This window comes from Pholcus phalangioides, unplaced genomic scaffold (assembly GCF_987345545.1).
Source record: "Pholcus phalangioides strain wild (caught in Gottingen) unplaced genomic scaffold, Ppha-v1.0 ptg000007l_1, whole genome shotgun sequence".
Taxonomy (NCBI): Eukaryota; Metazoa; Arthropoda; class Arachnida; order Araneae; family Pholcidae; genus Pholcus; species Pholcus phalangioides.
In genome coordinates this window covers 54,958,900-54,980,921 of record NW_028301600.1, presented here as the reverse complement: position 1 = coordinate 54,980,921, position 22,022 = coordinate 54,958,900, and the positions used below count along the sequence as shown (strand labels likewise).

At 33.6% G+C, this 22,022-nt stretch overlaps 1 protein-coding gene across 1 annotated transcript in view; it reads left to right on the top strand.

Annotated features, from left to right (window-relative positions):
- The first annotated feature begins 624 nt into the window (after positions 1 to 624).
- The window catches only part of LOC149085505 (transient-receptor-potential-like protein), a 144,863-nt gene continuing 123,465 nt past the window's right edge, over positions 625 to 22,022 (top strand). The window contains exon 1 of the mRNA XM_089233558.1: positions 625 to 877. The gene's annotated coding sequence lies outside the window, so the exon portion shown is untranslated. The remainder of the gene's footprint in view (positions 878 to 22,022) is intronic.

Genomic DNA, 22,022 nt, shown 5'->3' with positions numbered 1-22,022 from the left:
TCAATTTGAATTAGTTTCCTTCATTTTGAACCCAGTATTCCATATTACCCACTAAAAACGATATTTTAAAGTGCCTTTTATTCTCAGACATGATATTCATCTTTAAATACGATCCATTTGTCAATGCAAAGACAAAAAATATTCCAAATTTTAAAAAAAAATACAGGTTTCTATTATGTTCTAAATCGGAGTAATCGGGGAAATTAAAATGGTATTCCATATTACCCGGACTTCCTGTATGTGTCAAAAATTTGAAATAAACCAATGGGAGAATAATATTTATAATGATATTTCGAACTAGAGCATAGTTTTTCACTATGTTAAAAGGTAGGAGATACCTTCAAACTTTTTTTCTCGCGCCTCACGAAAGTTTGATGAACGAGTTTTTTTTTTTTTAAATGATAATAATGGAGAAATATTTCCGAGATTTGTTTTTTTATAACTTTTTCCCCTAATATTGTTAAATTTTTTGTTCATTTTCTCGATCCGGAAGCATTTAAGTACAAGGGGGCATTGAGCGCCCCCTGTTTGCGGATATCCGTTCGATACCTTGGTTAAAACGGAGATCGACGGATGTTGGTTCGTTTCCCAACCATCCTCCTCTTCCGAACCAATGAGAACAGTTGCTCCCCGCATCCCAGATCCTTTCTTTCCGTGCGTGGATGCGGTACTTATTTTTTTCCCTTAAGGATGCGGCGGTCTAAAACAGGCGAAAACACAAAAAAGTGCAGTTCTTTACAACTTCGCGCCTTTTTTGACTTCTTTCAAAATACTGGGCAAAAACTAAATTAATAATAATAACATAGTTTTTAAAAAAAATGTCGAACTTTTTGCATCGCTTGATACACAAGAAAATATTTTCTATCTGAAGAAATGGGTAAGTTATGATTTATTCATTTCTAGTTCATTTCTAGTTTATTTAAAGTAAGGGAAATTTATAATTTTCTTTCCAGAATTTTATGACTTTTTACATCGTTTTCTACTTTTTCGTCACGATATTGAATAATTTTTTTAATGTTTCCTGCATTTAAAAGTTTGCATTTAATGTTGTGTTGCATTTGTAGATATTGTCATTTAGTTTCAGAAATTTTATAAAATAACTTAAACATTGAGATAACCATTATGATACATTGTTTTTGTTTTATTGTGAATAAATAGACAATATGAAAACGCACTTAAATTATTGTTAAATTCTCTTGGTAAAACTTGTTGAGAGATAACTTGACTATCGAAATAACATCGGAGAGAATTATGTTTTTCCTTGAAATTGTAGATACAACACCGGTGTGCATTTCTGTATGCTCGAATATATTTATGTTATATTTCAGAAATATAAGATATAGAGGTTTGTTTAGAAAAGTAGTGACTCAGATTATTTTAATCACACATTATTTATTATTGAGGTATAAGTCTCTAATTACTTCAATTTTAAACCAATGAAACACTGTTTATGAATTCAACGGACATTAGCGTGGCATAATTCTTAATGAAAATTAAAATACATTATGATTATATATATATATATAAGGTTGATGGACTGTCTAACAATAAATCTGACCCGAAATATTACTGCTATAATTTTTTTGAAAAAATGTCAGAAATGTTAAGGACAGAGTTTGTAGCTGTTTTTTAATATTTGCAAATCTCTCCATGAACTTCATTCATTGTTTTTCTAAATTCATTTTTGTTTGCTATGTGTTGATTGAAAATAATTAAATTATGAATCCGAATCTCAAATTAAGCGAAAAAAATGATAGAATTCCTTGATACAATTTATCTTTTTCTCGAGTAAACGTTTTATTTGTATCTATTGGAGGTATATATAACATGGTGTTAATAATATCTTTTACTTCTCAAACATGTTATTGCAGCACGAATGACATTCGTAATTGGCTTTTGCTGAAAATCACTGGCCCGTGATATTAATGAAGTTAGCTTCCATTCTCTTTTTTTCCAAGGAAAATATTTTGGAGTTGGGGTATTTGCGCCGAGAGATATATATATAACGCACACAACCACACATGTCAAATACACCGCAGTAAATAGACCAAAGCTGAGGCAAACGAATATGCTGTCTATATCAAAGGCAATAACTTTTATTAATCGGTACGTTGTGTAGAAAAGTTAATAGGAATAGTTTTGAGAGAGCTATAGGGATTCTTATATATAGTTTCAAATTCAACCATCTTATACATTCGATAGAATGACCCAAATAATTTTTGTTTTTCAATAGATGTTTTGAAAAGCTCCATACATGTACATAAGTGATGTATTCTATCCGTAATACTAATATGAAAAATGCAATTTATGTCATACCGCGTTATATAAATTTCCATTTAATTTTTCGGGATGTATTTGTACCGTGAATTATATAATTTACTTATACAGTGAAACCTCACTACAGTGATATTCGAATACAACGATTTTTTAAAATATTGTTTGGAATTGCTTTTAGTCTATAGTTGAAATCCTCCCCATACAACGATATCCTTTACTACGATAAATCCCTCTACAACGATATTTTTTAGAAGATTTTCGTAACCGCTATAAAACGATAGTTTTATATTTTGCTCAAAATTGTTTTGAATGTAATTTTAACTTCGTCACTTGTTTTCGTTCTTCTGAACTCGTCTGATAGCATCGATATTTTGCATTAAAGGATCACCGAAAGCAAAAAGAAGTTATTGGTATTGCTACTTTTTGTGTAAAACACAAAAGTGCAATACGGTAAACTTATTTACACAAAGGCAATGCATCGAAAAATAATTTTATTAATAACCTAATCAATTACAATTTTCTGCGGCGGATAAACTCATAAAAGCGCATTTTTTGGTGATATTAACAATGGCGATGTAGTAAAGATGACAAGAGCATAAATTTGATCACATGTAAGGATAATGTTGCCTCTCGATATAACGATAATCCCTCTACAACGATATTTTTTCTTGGTCCATAGAATATTGTTATACGAGCGTATCGACGTTTCACTGTATCTCTTTCATAGTATCTAACAATAGAACGGAATTTTTTGAATACATTGTAAGTAGATAACCGTTACGTGTTGACAAAAATACTCTAACAGCATATGCAGTGCGAAAATAAGAAGGATTAAAGCTTTACATAAGTAACAATCCTTTTTTTTTTGCTATATTTTTAGTGCTTTAAAATTGATAATAGTATGAAAAGTGTGAACAAAATATATTTGGTACTAAGCTACAATAACAGCAGTAAAGAATACAATATGGTTTTCGAAAAATATATTTATTGCTTGTTATTGATATTGCCAAGTTTTTACAAAACCTATAAGCTTTTTCCTATAACTTATTTCTTCCATTTGCGCTTTCGGATAAGTATTTATATCACCAATTCTATTATTAATTAATTAATCAATTACAGTTGAATAAATTTGTGCAGTTCTAGTTCTATTTTCCATCGACAAATACAGAGTGGTACCTCGGTACTCGCCAATAATTCGTTATGAAACCTGTGATGAGCACCGAATGAATATGTGACGGTGAATGAGATAAATCGCTTACAAGCATAGTAACCGGTTATTCATAATCACCAATCGCCACGGTAAGTTTGACAAATGGATCACTTTTACCAGTGATTACGCATACTATCAAAGCGTCGTTGGTAAATTTGATAAATGCTAAAAAATTATACGTAGTGATAATTTGATAAAATAATACGCATTATCGGGGTACAATAGTAAAATTTGTTAAATAGGAATAAGTTATATCGGGGTCAGATTGTAGAATTCGTTAAATAGAAGTTTGTTATATTGGGGTCTGATTGCACAAGCACAAAAACTTTAAAAATTCGTTAAATCAATGAATTTGTTGAATAAGAATTCATTATATCCAGGTCCAATTTTAGAATTCGTCAAATAGGAATTAATTATAGGAGTTATTTCGGGAATGTTCGGAAAAATTCGTTAAATCAGAGTTCATGATATCCGGTTCAGACTTTGACTCCGGCTTCGGAAAGTAGGATTATCTAAATAATAAATCTTAACACGGCAATGGGACCGATTCAAAATATTTACCAATACGAAATGGCAATTGTGCATAATTACAGCCAAATTTGATGAATTTAGTACGATTTATCATGTTTACCAACGATGCTTATATACAGGGCGTCCATAATTAAAAGACCCTATTTTAAAGTAGCCTAGGGGAGAAACCAATCATCAGGAAAGTTTAAAATTTTGTGGAGGACTTCATGAAGTGATGGGAATTTGTTTCAGGGGGGGGGATTAGTTGCACATGTCACCACCAGAGGACGCTTCACATTGAATACCTGTAGTAAACATGCAAATTTATGTGATGTCACGCAGCAGCTGTTATAACTAGAAACATTCTCGGAGATCTTGTTTCTCAATGTGTTTTTGCTGCTTACAATGACTATAAGTTAACGAGATTGCACTTTCTTGGTCAAATTGTTTTACCAAAACAGCAATTCCGCAGTAACTGCTCTACGGAAATATCGGACTTGGAAGAGGATTCGAAAAGGTCCAATGAATGTTAAAAACATGATGATGAGAGCATGATAATGAAATTTGGAACCACAGGATCGTTGGCTGTTCGTCCTGGAAGAGGAAGAACACCCGTTTCTATAGACGCAGTACAGGAGGTTTCGCTTCAGGTTTAAGACGACAGAGCTTCAAATTCTCGTGGCAGTGTCAGGCGTGTAGCGCAGGCGTTCAACTGTCCATAAGATCATGCAGAATATCCTCCGATAGTATCCGTACAAACTTTCACTTGTGCAGCGGTTGCTTTCACATGATTATGACGCTCGACTCCGGTTCTCACTGCAGTTTCTAGCTCACGTTGAGGTTGATTCAGAATGGCCTTGGAATATCCTCTGGACAGACGAAGCGCATTTTCACTTGGATGGTGCAGTCAATACTCACAACTGCCGAATTTGGGAACCAGAAAATCTTCACGCTATCTTAGAGGTTCCGTTGCATTCACCAAAAGTGAAAGTATGATGTGGATTATTTACTGCATAATTTATTCTCGGTCCCTACTTCTACTACGAGAAGTTATGTTCGTTCTACGGGTCCAGTGACATGTTCGATCACCGGGAAGCGATATGCATTGCTATTACAGAACGAAATTGTTCCGGCTCTGCAAGCACGTCACTGCCTTGCAGACACAATCTTTATGCAAGACGGAGCTCCTCCACACATTGCAGTGGGTGTTAAGAATGTTCTTAAAACACATTTTACAGAAGGACGTGGCATCAACCGGCACTTCCCTAATCTATGACCTCCCCGCTTTAAAGTACAAATTCGTTGTTAAAGGAATTAGTTAAGCTGTAATTAATTAGTTGATTAATGAAATTCATTCAAATGCTTTACCCCTGTGAAGAAGTTTATCATATTGCACTTTTGTGTCTTACAGAGAAAGTGACAATACCAACAGCATCATCGCATTTTCGGTGATCACGTGGTCCAAAACCCGGATGTTATTAAACGCTCTTGGTAGAAAGAAACAAGTGACGAAGTTAAAATTAAATTCAAGACGAGTTTTTGAATGAAATATAAAAACGATCGTTGTAGCTGTTTCGAAATCTTTTAGAAAATATTATACAAATACAAATACAAGGCCCACAGCGGCAAATTGCCCAAAGAGGTGGCTGAAAAAATTTTGCCTATAAAAAATACGGATGTCAAAATAACCAAAATACCCAATATAAAAGCGAGGGATTTACTGTAGTAGAGGATGTCATTGTATCGAGAGGTGTTTAACATCAGACACAATATGTATAATTATATTGAAAAAATATCATTGTAAAGGAACTTGGCGATATATTGAGTATCGTTGTAGCGAGGTTTCACTGTATTGCTGTTATTTTTGGACATCGTAGTAACATTTGAAAAAACTATTTTAGGATCCGTTACCAACGCTTAAAATGCACAGAAAGGAAAAAGGGAGGACGATTCACTGGGCATTCTTTGGTAATATTCGTGCGTTTCTATGAAAATAAAGTGTGCACATTGGTTTACTATGCTACTGAGCGATATTGTGTATATATGACCCCATTTTATAATTTTATAGAGGAAATAACATACTTGCTTTTTGGTCTTACGTTATCAGTTTAATAATGCAAGCAATGAAAATATTGATGAAATGTAATTTTTATTACTTTATAAACCCAAATGAATTATTTAAATAAATTTATACAGGGAGTAGTACCCAGTCTTAATATATAATTCATGAATAGATTTCTTACATAGATTATGAGCTTCTTAGAGTATGTGACACAAGAATTTCTGAAATTATTGTAGATGATGACAGTGTGAACGTTAATTCAAACGAAATTGGTACTAAAACTTGAAAAAAAAAAATTATCACACTTTGACAGACACATGGCATACTTCGACACTATAAGTTAGGATTTTTCATTAATTTTTATTTGGCTCATATCGAAATCGCTAGTAGCTTTAATGTTCCATAACAACAGTTTTGCGCAAGCACAAGAACTCGAATTCAAAAATGACATGTGGAAGGCTTAATGGCTTAGCTTTTCACTACGGTCGAAACTGAAGAGGAGCGCTTTACACTGATCCAATTAACGATCAGTGCATCATAAACTGTAAACCCTTTCCGATATGCAGCTTTCCAACAATTTATTACTTCAGGTATCAATAACAGTATCTGTAGAAGTTTAGTGCTTTGCTTTTCACATTGAATTTTCAATTAAATTTTGTAAAATTCTTTGCCGACAAAGACGAACTTTCATTATCTTTATACGTTTTGTGCTGGTTTCTTCACTTGTTACGCAGCGAATATTTTAGTAGGGTACTGTAAAATTCAATAATTTCTTTTTTTACAACAAAAATTCAATCTTCAAACATATATATATATATTTTTTTTATAGAAACTAATCTTCTTATTCTTGGAAAATTGTTTAATCAAGTAACGAATCTACAAAACCCTCGAAAAAGATCAGTATTTTCTTCTAGAGAAACTTTCTACCATTTCCTTATAATGATATTCATTTCCCTTCAATCGAACTTTTTCTACAGAGACTTTCAATTTGATTTATTTGAACATGTAGCAACTGAGAGGTCCTATGCAATGACAGCATTGTAGATAGATATACTGTATACATAATAAATATATACTGCATATACAGGGTGAAAACTTGAATGCGTTTCAGCTCAAATAACTCGTAAACCGTTGGTTATGGGAACGTACTTTTGATTGGAAAAAATATTCAAACACGTGCTTTTGAGCTCAGGAAAAACAGGGCAAAACAATTTCTTGATTGGAAGTTTGAGAACAAAGTATAAAACAATTAAATTTCGTATCTCGGTGCATAGACGGCTTTTATTGAAATAGAAGATATACCTAAAATATTATGTTATTGTTGTTGTTGAATACTTTTCAAATTGAAAGTATGTTTTTATAATGAACGGTTCATCTGAGCTGAAGTGGTGGACTAAAGTTTTCACCCTGTATAAATGTATCGCAAAGAAATTTTAGTGCTATAATCACAGTAGTTTCAGAATAATAATCTGAATGCCTTGGGATGAAGATTTATTTGACGTTTCACTTCGTTTAAAAAATATCATTTTAAGTATAATATATAAGTTATTTTTAGTTAGTTATTTTATAAGTTTCTATTTAAATATCATATATAAGTTCTTTCTATGGTTTTCGTTAATCCTTTATGTGGCATTTACGAGATATCTCGCCTTCTTAAAGACCTCTTATTTTAGCGTTGACAAGCCCAGTCATTCCCTATACCCCTTATTTCCCTATACTCCTTACTTTGCACCTACTAAAAATCGGAAGAAAGCTTACCTGATTAAAAATGATATACGGGGTAATTCAAAACTCAACGTACAAACTTTGAGGGGAGATAGAAAACACAAAAAATAAAACACAATCACATAGGAATGTATGACCGGATACCCCAACCTGATCAGCTGGAGGATAAACAAAGATGCAGAAATGATAAGCCAATAATGGGTGCAAAATTTCTTTATTTAGCAGCACTTTATGAGAAGGCTTTAGGTGTACACGTTAAGTTTCATAACAAGTGCTGAAAGTTCTTACCATTCACGTCACAAAAATCTCCGTCAATAGTCGGGTATTTTTGATAGGGTTCGACAATCAATGCGTCACCGTTGTGAAATCGGGCATAACTATAGATGGTAAGAGCTTTAAGCACTTGTTGTGAAGCTTAACGTGTACACGTACTGTACTCGTGCAAAGTACCGCTAAATAAAGAGTTCTTCACCCATTATTGGCTTGTCATTTGTGCATCTTCGTTTATCCTCCGCTGATCAGGTTGGGGTTTCCGGTCATACATTCCTACTATGTGATTCTGTTTTGTTTTTTGTGTTTTCTACCTCCCCTCAAAGTTTGTACGTTGAGTTTGAACCACCCTGCATATTATTTTATAGGGGGTGCAGGGATTTCTGCTGTGCCGTTTAAAAGGTTATTACTTAGCTTTCACAACTCATATTCAAATTCCTCGATACATAAACATTTTTTTTTCATTTACTAAACAAATTAATAAAGAAAATATAGAAAACACTTAATAGATAAGACAAATGAACTGAAGACATCATTTTATATTTGATGGATAAAAACTTAATCATCATAAAAATGTGATGAAGATTTTCTTCATGCAAGAAAAACGCAAGCGGCTTTTGAACAAACTGGCTATTCATTTTCCTCGATGAAGTTGAACATTTCGCTCGTTAATATTCAATTTATCACCAGTCAAAGGCAAAATTTCAGCAAACATTTTAGATATATATAAGAATTGAAAGGAATGTGGTATATATATGGTGGGTTTAAAAATACTACGATAAATTATATAAAAAGAATATATTGTAAATCTTATAAAAAAGGGGAGCCCTATTTCCAGCTGTTTCATTAATATAATTCGAGGGCATTTATAAATCATAGGATCCCACCTGTACAGTGTCGTGGGGAAAATTTAGATCGAACTATCCATAACCCTAAGCAACAAAATTGAACAGTAACGTTCTTTCTGATAATTTTTCATTCGCAACTTATTTTTGTTTCGGATCGGAGATGCACATAGATAATGATAGATGAAGGGATGGTTGGATAATATGCTATTTTATATTTTACGTGTCACTTTGATTCTTATTCCATAAATCCTAACATACTGGAAAAATAATGTAGACAATTTACAAAAGAGTGATTGAATATGCTGAAATCTTTCGCAAGTTGGCTATTTCTAACCGCTAACTTTGCTTGTGATAGGTAATGTATACGCGGGATGTACAGTATATCATGAGGAGTATCCGAAAGGAGTGAAAATCCTACTGTTGATTCAAAAGTTAAACTAAAATATGAGAAATAATTAACAGGAAAATTTTCTTAGCTGTTATAGTTACACCACCGTAAAATGATAATTAGGGAAATTATAATTATTAAAATTTAAAAACGGCTTTCATCTAAAAATTTCAATTAATAAAGCTTCTGCCTCTCCATAATAGCCAAAAAAATTACCCCGTAACATTTTCAGAAAATCCACCGATATAGGGTGAATAAACAGTCTTTGGAAACTTTTTGTGAATATCCCCGTATTACTTACTCTTGCAAAAATTAAGAGATTTTTCATTTATTTATTATTATTTTTTTGATATCTCGATGAATTTTCAACAAAAATTTAAAAGGGTAAATACGTTTGGTTATAAAAGAGAGGTTTTTGTTGTAAAAGGTAATTACTAAAGTGAGGCACAAATTTTACCAATTGACATTTTTTGGATTGGAGATTGTATTAAATATCTATCGCCATAAATAAACTACATTAATATATTACGGGAATGAGACTATCAAAGCTATAGACTTTCTTCGTTTATGTAATCATTTCGTGATTTTTTTTCGTATTTTACTTTGATTTTAGAATCAATCGCAGGGGGAAAAAAAAAACTTTACTCCTTTCTTATACACTTTATGGAGAACTCTAGGTATATACAGGCGAACTTGGTTAATTTGAAGTCCAAAGTCACTGGGAAAAAAGTTTCAGTTATCAAAAATTCGAATTATCCGATTAATCTATCCTAGATATGTAAAATTACTACAAATTGCAACTTGATCATGGAAATCAACATTCACATAGGATAAAACTATCAATTATTGAAATTTTATCATCAGTATTATGAAACTGTTTCCCAAATTTTGATAATTTATAATTATAATATATAATTGGTCTTAGCTGCTACATTATTCCACTGTTCTGGAATCAGCATCACTGAAGAATTTTTTGCTCATGTTCAAAGCCGGATTCAACAATCATAAAATAATGGTTATATTATATCTATTTAATTCACTGAAACAAATTTTCTGATCATCCGTTATGAAACTGTTTCTCCAATTATGCTTATCATTCAATGTTACGCCTTGATTTATAGGTTGAAAAGCATAATCGGTATTAAGTGGTACACAGTCTCGGTGCACTCCAGCATAAAAATGTTGAAATGGGCATTAAATTATCAAAAAAAAAAAAAAGAAAAAAAAGAAAATAGAGAAAAAACAGACTTTTCAAACTCTTATTAGAGGAAAGCAAAATTTGCATTCTTAATTTTAACATTAAATTAGATAGAAAACTCCAGGGGAGTTTGTAAAAGTTCGAATTATCCAAAATTCAAACTAATCAAGTTTTACTGTACTTCATTGGTGATTAATAGCAACTTCAATTTTTCCAAACTCGAATGTAAGTAGAAGTCTGGAATAGTTTTTCCAAGACAAATTGTTGACTAGCCCAAAATATTGTCACGGCAATATTTTGCGTTAAACACAGCTAACGCACGAAAGTTGTTTCTTGTTTCGTAACGAAAAGTTCAACCGATAGGATATAATCACGCTGATTTATCAATATGCCATCCATGAATGTCTAATATAAAAGGACATTGAAGCTTGAGTGAATATTGATTTTTCTGTTTGCTATCTTTTGGTTTTAATCGAGTTGTGGAAATAAATATGTTGTACAGTATCCAAGCGTAAAAATTTCCGGTCTTGAGGTTTTCGGTAATTTGATGATATCAGTTTCTGTCATGAACACAACTTGACAGTTTGAAATATTTCTTTGCGAAGAAGACTCAAAACTGTATGAAATATGATTCACAACAAATGACCTGAGTTTTCATTAATGAAAGTAGCAATCTATTTTCGAAACTAGTTTTTCTTTCAATCTCATCCAATTTTTACAAATTTATAATTATTGGAAGGGTTATCATATGTCTCTCGGTTATGGACAACTTGAATGTTTCTGCTTTCTTGAAAATTCTTTTAAAGAGTCTTATTGCTCTTATTTTGATTATCCACGTGCGAATGTTTTATGCACGTAGAAATTTAAAAATTTTAAAACTTGCTTTTCATGAAAGACGACTTCAAACAATTTTTACGAATCATCAAATCAACAGACTTTCTGGATATTATGTCGAGGTGAACTTAGGAAAAAAATTCCATTGTCTACACCGAGAATCGAACACGGAAACTCATGCGGAGCAGGCAAGCGCACTGACCATTATACCATGAAGACGAGATCGTTTTCCTCCTTAAACAATACGTATTAGCGTGACTTGCTGAGTAAAGCAGTCTACTCGGCAAGTTCTCGGTTCGACTTTTCCCCCAAGTTCGAATCGGCATAATATCCAGAAAGTCTATTGATTTGATGTATTGCGGGCCGAGCGAAAAATCATGCAATTTTTGCGATTACTATAAGAAAAAAAAATTTCCGATAGAAATTCGTATAAAAACATTTTAAATCCGTTAAATACATTTTTGGTATCCAACAAAGTTTTTTACATGAACTATACTTTTACATTCGATCATAAGAATCCAATGTAAGTTATTCACATCAACGTCAGGGGCGCGGTAGCCCAGGTCGATAAGATACTCGCCTAAAGTGCCGAAGGATGTTTAGATGTGTCGCGAGTTCGATACCCGGTTCGTCCTTGTCAGAAATATTTCCTGACACAGCGGTGCAACAGAAACGGTGAAATGACCACATAAATGAACGCCAGGACTTTGCCATGGAAATTATCCAGTTGCCGTGATCTCTTCTTACGTGAAATGACCATAGAAAAATATTTCTCTCGCAGGTAGTCCCACATATCGAAGGGTTAGCCAGCACCTATTAGCGTTAGAAGGCCTCTGCACTGCTTGCCATAAACGTCATTCGGACTACCTAGCAATTTTCCACATTTTCAAACACAGCATCCTATTTCATTTCTTCTTATTTTGGTGTAGAATCTTCCTGATTGGCTCACAAATACCGCATAGTGATTGGATGTGGGGCATAGAAATCGTCAATTCTGACCAGATCATTTCTTTTCTTCCCAACGATGATGCTGGCACAAGCAGGAAATTTTTTTTCCTTGAATATTCTGAGGAAAAATGGACTACTTACTGACGTCACAAGCAGACTGCGGAGGCCTTCTATATCTAGAAGGTGCTGGGTTAGCTCACGAACCTTTCGGTGATAGCAAAAAAGGCTGCCGTTCGGAATCGGCAATAAATCTTAGGTACCGGTCGAATTAGCTCTCGTGTGCAGAAAATGACCGCGGTGTGACAAAAATGATCAATAATGATCACATCAACTTCACAATATTCAAACACACCAGCAAACTTCTATAAAAATTTCGATATTTAAATAAAAAACATAAACCTTCATTTTTGGCAACAAAACATCCATATGTATGTTGTCCATGAATATGCAAAGTTTAATCAGAGAAACTGTAAGCGCAGTAAGATATATAACCGCAGATTGATAGCATCAAATGAAGTAAATGTAACTTTCAAAGCTTTAAAAATTCATTGCAAATGCCGAAAATCATCCGAAATTATCCATTTAGACGAACAAAAATATAGACCATATATATTTATTTGACTTGGGTGTGTTTTGAAAATCAGCGTTGCATGCAACCGTAATAACCATCTCTGCAGCGATGAGTGTTGAATGGAACATTCGTGTACTTTATGCGGTAATGTTAGTCCATCATCATACTCGGGCTACGCTTTCTAAAAATGAAACCGAATGAAAAAGTGGGGGGGGGGGAAGAAAAAAGTACTTTTCGAGAAAATTTCTATCTATATAATTCATTCACGAGTTTACGGATCTAATGCTACTGTATGAGAGAGCGTTATACATACTTCACGGTAGAATAGCTTCTAGTCTAGGAACTTTTTTTTTCATTGGAAAAGTACACTGAAACGTCGCCATGTTGCTTCGCAATTTCATATCATTGATAGAAAGAAATTTCACGTATTCCAATTTTACTTCCAAAAAAATTATCCCATGCATGAAAAATGATGAACGGATAGACGTATTTATGTGAAAGTAAAAATGTGAAACAGACCTTGCTAGTTAATGGACCAATGATTTTTCTTCAAAGGTGAGTTTCGAGTGGATATAATAACACAAAAGTATACGCCACTTTTCTAATACCTTTCAATTTTTGAATTGCAATGTATTAAATTCTTACGAGCCGAGCAAGATAAAAATGAGCTGGAATTTTTTTGTTTTTGTTACGACTTGAAGCAGTTCTTGGGATTCTTTTGGATACTACATAGCGTTATTGCATTCGCTCCACGAGAAACATTTATTTTTAAAGGAATGCCATGTTTCTATTCTATTGCGATATCAGATTTGATTGTTTTGATGCTGATATTTGTTTGTATTCTGAAATAACATGTGCAGACGAATTTAGAAACCCTGGAAGTTAGCAGGGGTTCGCGAACGAAGCGGATGCCAACAAGACAGCATGTGTTCACTGAAGTAAAGATACTCGAGAGCGTCTGCTTGCGTAGGCAGTAGTGACAGTGCAATAATCATAGATTTCTGGAATACATTTTAGCTAAAATGTTTCTAAGAAATCCGAATTTTCACGTCATTCACAAGAATTTTTTTTTCTTCTGACCTATATAACAACCTCACCTTCTTCAAGCAATTATTATCGTACACAATGTGGCTGGTCACACTTTAGCTTTAGATTATCCGCAGTTCTTAATCTGAATTTTCTTATCTATAAAAAAGTGTTAGATTGCATGAAACAAATATTATTTGTTTTACATTTTACTGGAGCAGTTACTTTTTAGTATAGCCGTATAGTATAGTGAAGTTAAGAAATGGTAATAGAAGATTGGATTTAATAGAAATGTTTTTTTATAGACAGTACGAGGGTTATGGATTACCAATTTTATTTTTTTGATTATTCCAATTTAAAGATGATAGGAACATGAAAAAATGCATTGAAAAAAAAAACTCCAATACTTGTCTTTGCACTGACAAATGCAAATGACGATCACAGTCCTCCCTCGGTATTCGTAGGGGTTACGTTCCGGAGGTGACCGCGAATAATACAAACCAAGAACATTTGTCTTTTAGACACCTCGTTTATATCTGCTTAGTGCGGCAGATGTAGGGAGCGTCTAGTGATTCTCGGCGGTGTTTTCTGGAAGACTATTATAAGGTCTGTAAGCCGTTTCTTCGTTATTTCAGTTAACTTGATAGAGTATGGTAACAAGGCTTCCTCTACCAAGTTTTCTACACATGAAAAACGTACCATAAATGGGTCTATGTCATGGAAACAATCCATTGCCGATTTATACTTACGAAAACCTTGTGCTATGTTGCTCATAACGAGAACTTGTCTTCTACTTCTTAATCTTGATTATCTTCATGGAGTATCGCTTCGGCTTCAGCAGCTGTCAGTTCGATTTATCCCTCCTCTGTCGATTTCTGAATTGCTGGTAATTAATCCACATCATTTAACCCTTCTCCATTCATTTGCTTTGCTAACATGACAATGTCTTTCATAATCGCTTCGGCTAACCCCGTAGAAAAGAATGTCTCTTCAGGCACACATTTGACCAAAAGTTCTTCCAACACGAGATGACTGTTCCCATCTTAATAGCTTCCACAGCTCTATCAGTGACACTGATGGCATAAGCAAAATTTATCCGTGACTTTAAGACATTTACTGCATTTGCATCTTCTTCAATCGCCTGCACAATCATCAAGTTATCTTTATATAGATAACCATAAAAATTTGCATAACATCCGATCAAGCAACTAAGTACTAGATGTTGAGGTAGTATATATATATATATATCTTCAATCGCTATATATATATATATATATACTACCTCAACATCTAGTACTTAGTTGCTTGATCGGATATTATGCAAATTTTTATGGTTATCTATATAAAGATAACTCCACATTATATATATATATATATATATATATATATATATATATATGAGAATTTGCAGACTTGGTCGATTATCTCTAGAACTACTGTACCGATTTTATTGAATTTTTATTGAGGGGGGTTGCGAGTTGCAATTGCCCTCCCCAGAGCGTCCCAGACATGCTCTATAAGGTTAAGGTCTGGAGATCTGGCTGGCCAATACATCCGGCGAATATCCTCACTCTGTAGAAAATCGTCGAGCAGAAGAGCTCTATGTGGCCTCGCGTTATCGTCCATTAAAATGAACTCAGGGCCAACTGCACCCCTGAAAAGGCGAACATAGGGCTCCAACACCTCACACCAGTCACAGTGCCTCTTTCAAAGACATGGAGAGGTGTGCGACCATCCAACATGATGCCTGCCCAGACCATTAAACCTCCTCCGCCATAATGGTCGATTTCGCGGACATTGGAGGGTAGGTAGCGGGTTCCTGGTTCTCTCCATATGAACGTACGGCGAGAATCGGTGCTTAGGCTGAACCGGGACTCATTTGTGAAGAGAACGGTCGCCCATTGATCCATATTCCAATCTCTATGCTTTCTGCACCATGATAAACGGATTCTCCTGTCCGTAGAAGTGAGCGGGACGCAAACAGCAGGTCTTCTTGCAAACAACCCTCTCTCATGAAGTCTTGTGGAAACAGTCACCCTTGATACACGAGTTCCTGTGGCTGCATACAAGTCACGAGAGAGCTGACAAGCTGTAGCACTCCTGTTACGCCTCGCTATAATCGACAAATGGCGATCTTCTCTGGCCGTCGTGGCTCTTGGACGACCTTGCCCAGGCTTTCTCTCGATGGATCCGCTATCCTGGAACTGTTTCCATAAGTTACACACGACGCTGGGCGTTAAATTGAACTCTCTACAAATCTGGACTTGAGATTGGCCTCCCCACAATTCGCCACTTCATTCCATCATCTAAACGTTGGTGGTTACTCATTTTTACTGTTACAATTTGAAATTAACCGATTGCTGCAAAATAACACCAAGAAATCCGCCGAGGTGTGCTAGCGAACGAAATGCGTCTTAACTTACACGCGCTTATAAAGCCTGTTTCTCTACTGGCTCCGCCTACACACACGTGTACGCTTACGTATTTGACGTACAAGATTTGCATTTTTGTGTAGAAGCAGTGGTTTTACATTCAGTTCAGTTCTTTTCATGAAATTCGATAAAATATGTAAATTCTCTTAATTTATTTCACCAGTGTATATAGATCTTAATTAATATTTTGTTACGATGCGAAAATTAGCACTGCAGCAGTGTTTTCCAGAAAACTGGGAAAGAGACCACGAATACGAAATCCACGAATACAGAGGGTCGACTTAAAATAAATATCATGTCTGAGAAAACAAAGTTAGAATTTTCATTCAGTTAAAGAAAAAAGTCTCTTCAAATGGAATCTATGTGTAGGTGTATGTTGACAATAGGTATCTTAAAAAGTTTTTGTCATTAGGGTACTATAAAATAGTTGGTAATATAGAATATGGAGTTCAAAATGAAGAAAAACTAATTAAAATTGATTGAAAACAAGATTTAACGAGCATTTGTGACGATAAAAAATAAAAATTTCATAGTTTGTTTTAATAGTTCATGATGGTAGTGGTGGCGGTGTCAGTCCATTCGCGAAAGGCACAGATGCAATCTTCCTTCTCTGCCCCAGAACAGTCAATACAAGCTCATATAGAACTATTGAGTTTGGCAAAACTGAAGAAGTTGCTATCAATAAACAATACATACTATTCCAAGACTTGTATTCCGATTTTGAAGAAATATTCTGCATCATCTTTATGTGGTAAAGTAGATCATAGTAAGCCTAAATTCAAATGACACGTAAGTTATTTCATATAAACCCGACAGGCTATCTTTGAAAGAATAGCGTCCCATCTAACCGAAAAGAGTCGCTGCTAAAAAATTACCATAGCATAATAAAATGCAACTCCTTGATGTACAATGTGCTTGGTTTCAAATTATTAGGCACTTTTCCAAATTAATAAAGACTTTTGAAAACTTTTTCAATGTACTGTATTTTTAAAATTCAACCTATTTTTCCCTTACACAAACTGTTTCAATACTTCATGTTACATAGTTGACTTAATTTCCGTTACAGTACTCTTTGTCTACGAAAAATTCCTTTTATGAGCAAAGAAAATTTCCAAAAAAATAAATTAAAATTTTTTCGGATAATTCGAAAATTAAAATAACGTGAAGTCACATTCCAACTAACGTTAGTTATAGAAGTGCTGTAAAACAAGGGTCCATTCAAAACAAATATTGCATGTACGTATTTTATTAATACTTTTTTTAAAGCACATTCATGAAATAGATGAAATTTAGATCAAAAGTGCAGATGAGTTTGATGGTATGGTTTGATGATAATGGTTTGATACAGAAATTTAAATCATTGTTGTTTTTTAACATAACTAACTGATCAAGCTATGTATTAAAGGGGAATTCAAAAACTGGCATTGCGTGTGTATGTTTCATCGTAGTTTTTTTACAGTAACTGCTTCATCAATGCAAATAATTTTAAGTATAATAATTATTTCTTTTATTTCTAATACATTTTATATAGCGAATGTTTTTTTTGCTTTGTTCTTACAATTAATAAAACGACTAGAATATCTAAGCTGCGATCACAGATTTTCGTCCCGCACTCATTTCACAAGTATGAGATTGAAAGTATTTTACCCTATGGAAGTTATATATGGAAAGTTGTAGAGTTTGGCAGTCATTTTGTGATATATAAAGTAAATGCTATAAATTTTTTTCGATGAATACAACTGGACTTAACATATTGTCTGGTTCGAAAAAATGCGTTTTGGTTTTTTTCTTTTACTCCAAGTCCAAGCATCAACCACAAAGTGCCAAACTCCGTGGTCTTTCGCTTATTTCGGCTGTCAAACATATCAACGCTCATCCTTTGCCAGTAATTGCAAATTCTCACGCAACTTCTAGGTTGCGTAATTCTATGCAATCAATTTTGAGACATGAAAAGGGATGCAGCCGAATCTAAGGTCACGAATCTGTTTTAGTGATTGAAAGTGTTGCTGAAACTTAATTACGATGAACATTAAAGGCATATTCCAAATTATTTCCAAAAATTTCACTTCATTTCAAAATGGCATCACTTCTATAAATCATAAAATGAAGTAATTAAAATTTTAACTTACATGAATTGTAATACGGTTCATTATTGAAAGCATTCTTTAGTGAGGTCGTTTATGCATACCCATTTTTCCATAAACTTATAACGTTGATGAACTTATAATACTCGGCAGTATCATTATGGAAAATGTTTCCGTTTCTTACCTGTTTCAGTAAGCTCGATTCATTTTTAATTCTTCGTCTTATATTTTTATTCCTGAATATTTCCGGAAAGTGTGCACTAACTCAAAGTATTTGAGTGTAAGTGAAAACGAAAATCGTATCCACATTGTCGAAAACAGAGCATATAAATGCTTTTTATTATCTATTCCAAAGAAGACAGTTCTGTTTTAGTCTCGGCTATTTCAAACCGCATCTAATGTTTAAACATTTATGCTGATTTTAACGAAACAAATCTCTCAACCAAAGATCCTCTATTGGGTGAATGTTAGGTGAAGCAGTGATGTGATGAATGTTAAAATCAAGTACAAACTTCTAATAAAGAACGGTTAATAAATGACTGTATGAAAAAGAGATACTTGATGATAAAACACAAAAGATTTACATTTTCAGAAAGTAATAACTATTGAATACCAATCTATGAAATTGAAAATTTTCCGGCAAAAATGTTTTAAAGTTTTTTTTTAAATCCAAGAAAGTAGTTGTATTGTGGCTGAAATGAGATGCGTCGAACATATCTTTCATGATGAAATCATTTGCTTTCATTATTTGTTTTCAAAAGACAGATGCATTTGTTCTTAAATTCCGTTAAGATTGAAGACAAATGTCCTAAAATCTATCAATGTTTATACAAAACGTATCGATTTTGCATATTTGATAAAATTAGGTAGGGAAACTGCTTCTACATATGAGGATGAAAACACGCCATGTGCATCTGCAGATGCAGAAAGCTTCTGTTATGTATAGATATGAACTGAGTTGGTGGAAAAATGCCAGACACATGATTCATTTATGATTTTTACTGGAATAATTCAAGAAAAAAAATTGCGTCCAGTTCAAGGGTATCATTTATAAAGATATAATGCTCACATAATTGTTCATCTTTTTCTATTGTTGCCCTGAATCCAATATCGCAGAAAAAGAATGAAAGTTGCGTGTGTATGTGTGTGTATATATAAATATTCCCAATTTCATAAATTCTTCAAATGATTTATGAAACATTATGCTACTTAATGCTATATGTATGTGATATATATATACATAATAAAACCATATTTACTTCAATACGTAAATAACAACAAATTTTTTCTAAAAACAAAATTTCCCAACGTGATCATAAACGGTCATCCCGTGGCACGCGAAGCCATCCCAATGAGAATATTAATTGATGAAAATTACACTAATACCTCAACTGTGATTCACAACAGATCCACATTCACAGATTCTCTAAAAGTCAAAAGTGCAAACAGAGGTTGGTTCCACGGCAAATGAAAATCTTAACTGTTGTTTGAAAATTTTAATATGATATTCAGTTGGAAATTCTGTGCAACTTAATTGCATTGTGGTCCACAAGCAGTTACTGAATCACTCAAAGAATTCTCCCACGACCGTTAAAAAATCCCTTGAGTGTTCCGCTCTCATAAAAAAAATGGTTGAACACTCTTAATTTAGGTCCTAAAAAACATGCATAAATTTGTAAGCTGCAATACAATAATGCGCAAGATGTTTCTGTGGCAGTAAAGAGCAGCGTGCACTGAAGACATGTTTACAGTTACCTGAATGTTTGAGGAAGTTTTTCCCCCAACACAATGCTAAATTTTAGAGCCTCTTCAGATAAAGAAATAAAATATCAGAAATTTCATGCCATTAATTTTTATGAAATGTTTCACTTTTTTTTGAACGTTACAAATCATTTCACGTCGTGCATACCTTCAATTAAAAAAAGTTGGGGTAGGCTGTGTCATAGACACGGCGGTTTTAACGTGAATACGTTCTTTGTGCCTTAAATCGCGTGGTAAGTACTAATAATGAAATAGATATCATCAGATTGCTTTCAAATAGCTAACAGACAATACCAATGTCATTTTTTTGCGTTGAGAACATCCGGAGATATACCGTAAAACAGTTTCGGTACGAAAGTGGGACGTGAGCCTGGTGAATTTGTCACTGAATTTGTCTCAGAGATGCCTATCAGACGACACTTTTGACTTTTATTTGCGTTGTGAACTTTTTGAGATGTGGCGTAAGAAAATTTCGTTACGAAGGCGGGATGTAAGCCCGGTCTCTAGATTGGAAGAGATATTGAAACCAAAGTGACATGATTGCATTTGCCTTAAAAATGCTATAAGCAGACACTATCGACTTCTATTTGCGTTGTGAACCTCTCGAGATATAGCGTAAAACAATGTCGTTATGAAAGCGGGCCACGAGTCTGGTGCCCAGATCGCAAAAAGTTTTAAAACCGGAACGGCATCGATTTGTGTTAACAAGATTTACCCGCAGACATCAAAAGCAATATAAACCGAATACTTATTTAGATGAGAGCGTTTTTTTTTTTTAATTATTTCGTTCAGAATTTTTTTGCGAATGCACCCAGTATCATCAGATCATTTAAAAGACGTATTCCCGTCAAAATGTGATATGATATTAAATTTCCCTTCAATTATTCATAAGTAAGACAAAGAGACTACAGGTGTGTGGAAATTGGCATTATGCAATAAATTTTGAATCTTCAATTCACTTTAAAAATAAAGAAGAACGAATTTGATCTAGATGAGCCAAAAGGTTAGTTATGCTGTATATATAAGAATATTTTCTATTACACATCAGATTAATTTCTTCGAGTGATGATCAATTACCATAATATTTCTTTGTTCTTTGAGACCACAGGGAGTTGTACACATTCGATTATGATGTAAATATGCAAGAGATTTCATACTTTCTCTTTTTAAATTAGCTTTCAAAAGTGCTTCACGTAGCTTCAATTTTATGATACATATTCTTAGAGGGGACACGAATTTGTGAATCACTGCATCGTGATAAACATATTTTTCTTTGTTGCTATAACTGATACTGCTTTGTAAATAAAAGGAAGTAACTGTCTGGCATTTTTTTATACATCTAAACAAGAAACATTAAACTTTATCACAGTTGCAAGTAAAATTGTAATATTCTGATTCAATAAATGATTACCAAGGATTGATATGCAAAATTTAAACGCAAAAATGGAAGATTATATTTCTGTATTAGTTTTGATAGATTAAAATATTAAAAAGAGACTAATGCTATTAAAACTACCATTTAACATGGAGCAAGTTGTTTTCAATTTACGGAACTAACAAATTTAGATACACATAGTATTTATAACTGACATGTAATTTGGATATGAGAAGGCAATTCTAATGAATAAAAAGCGCGCTCATTTTTTCTTACTCGCATAAAATACAGTACGCTGTTTCATTAATAGTGGTATAACAAAAATTATGACGCTCTTATGCACCTTCATGACAGTGACTGTTAAAATTTTAATAAATGAAAACTTCATAATCAGAAGACACCAAGTTTCGTACATTGAGTAAGGCAATTCTAGTGATTCTATAAATCACTAGTTTAATAATGTATTACATTAATTATGAAGTAGATTTCGGGTTGAAAATGCT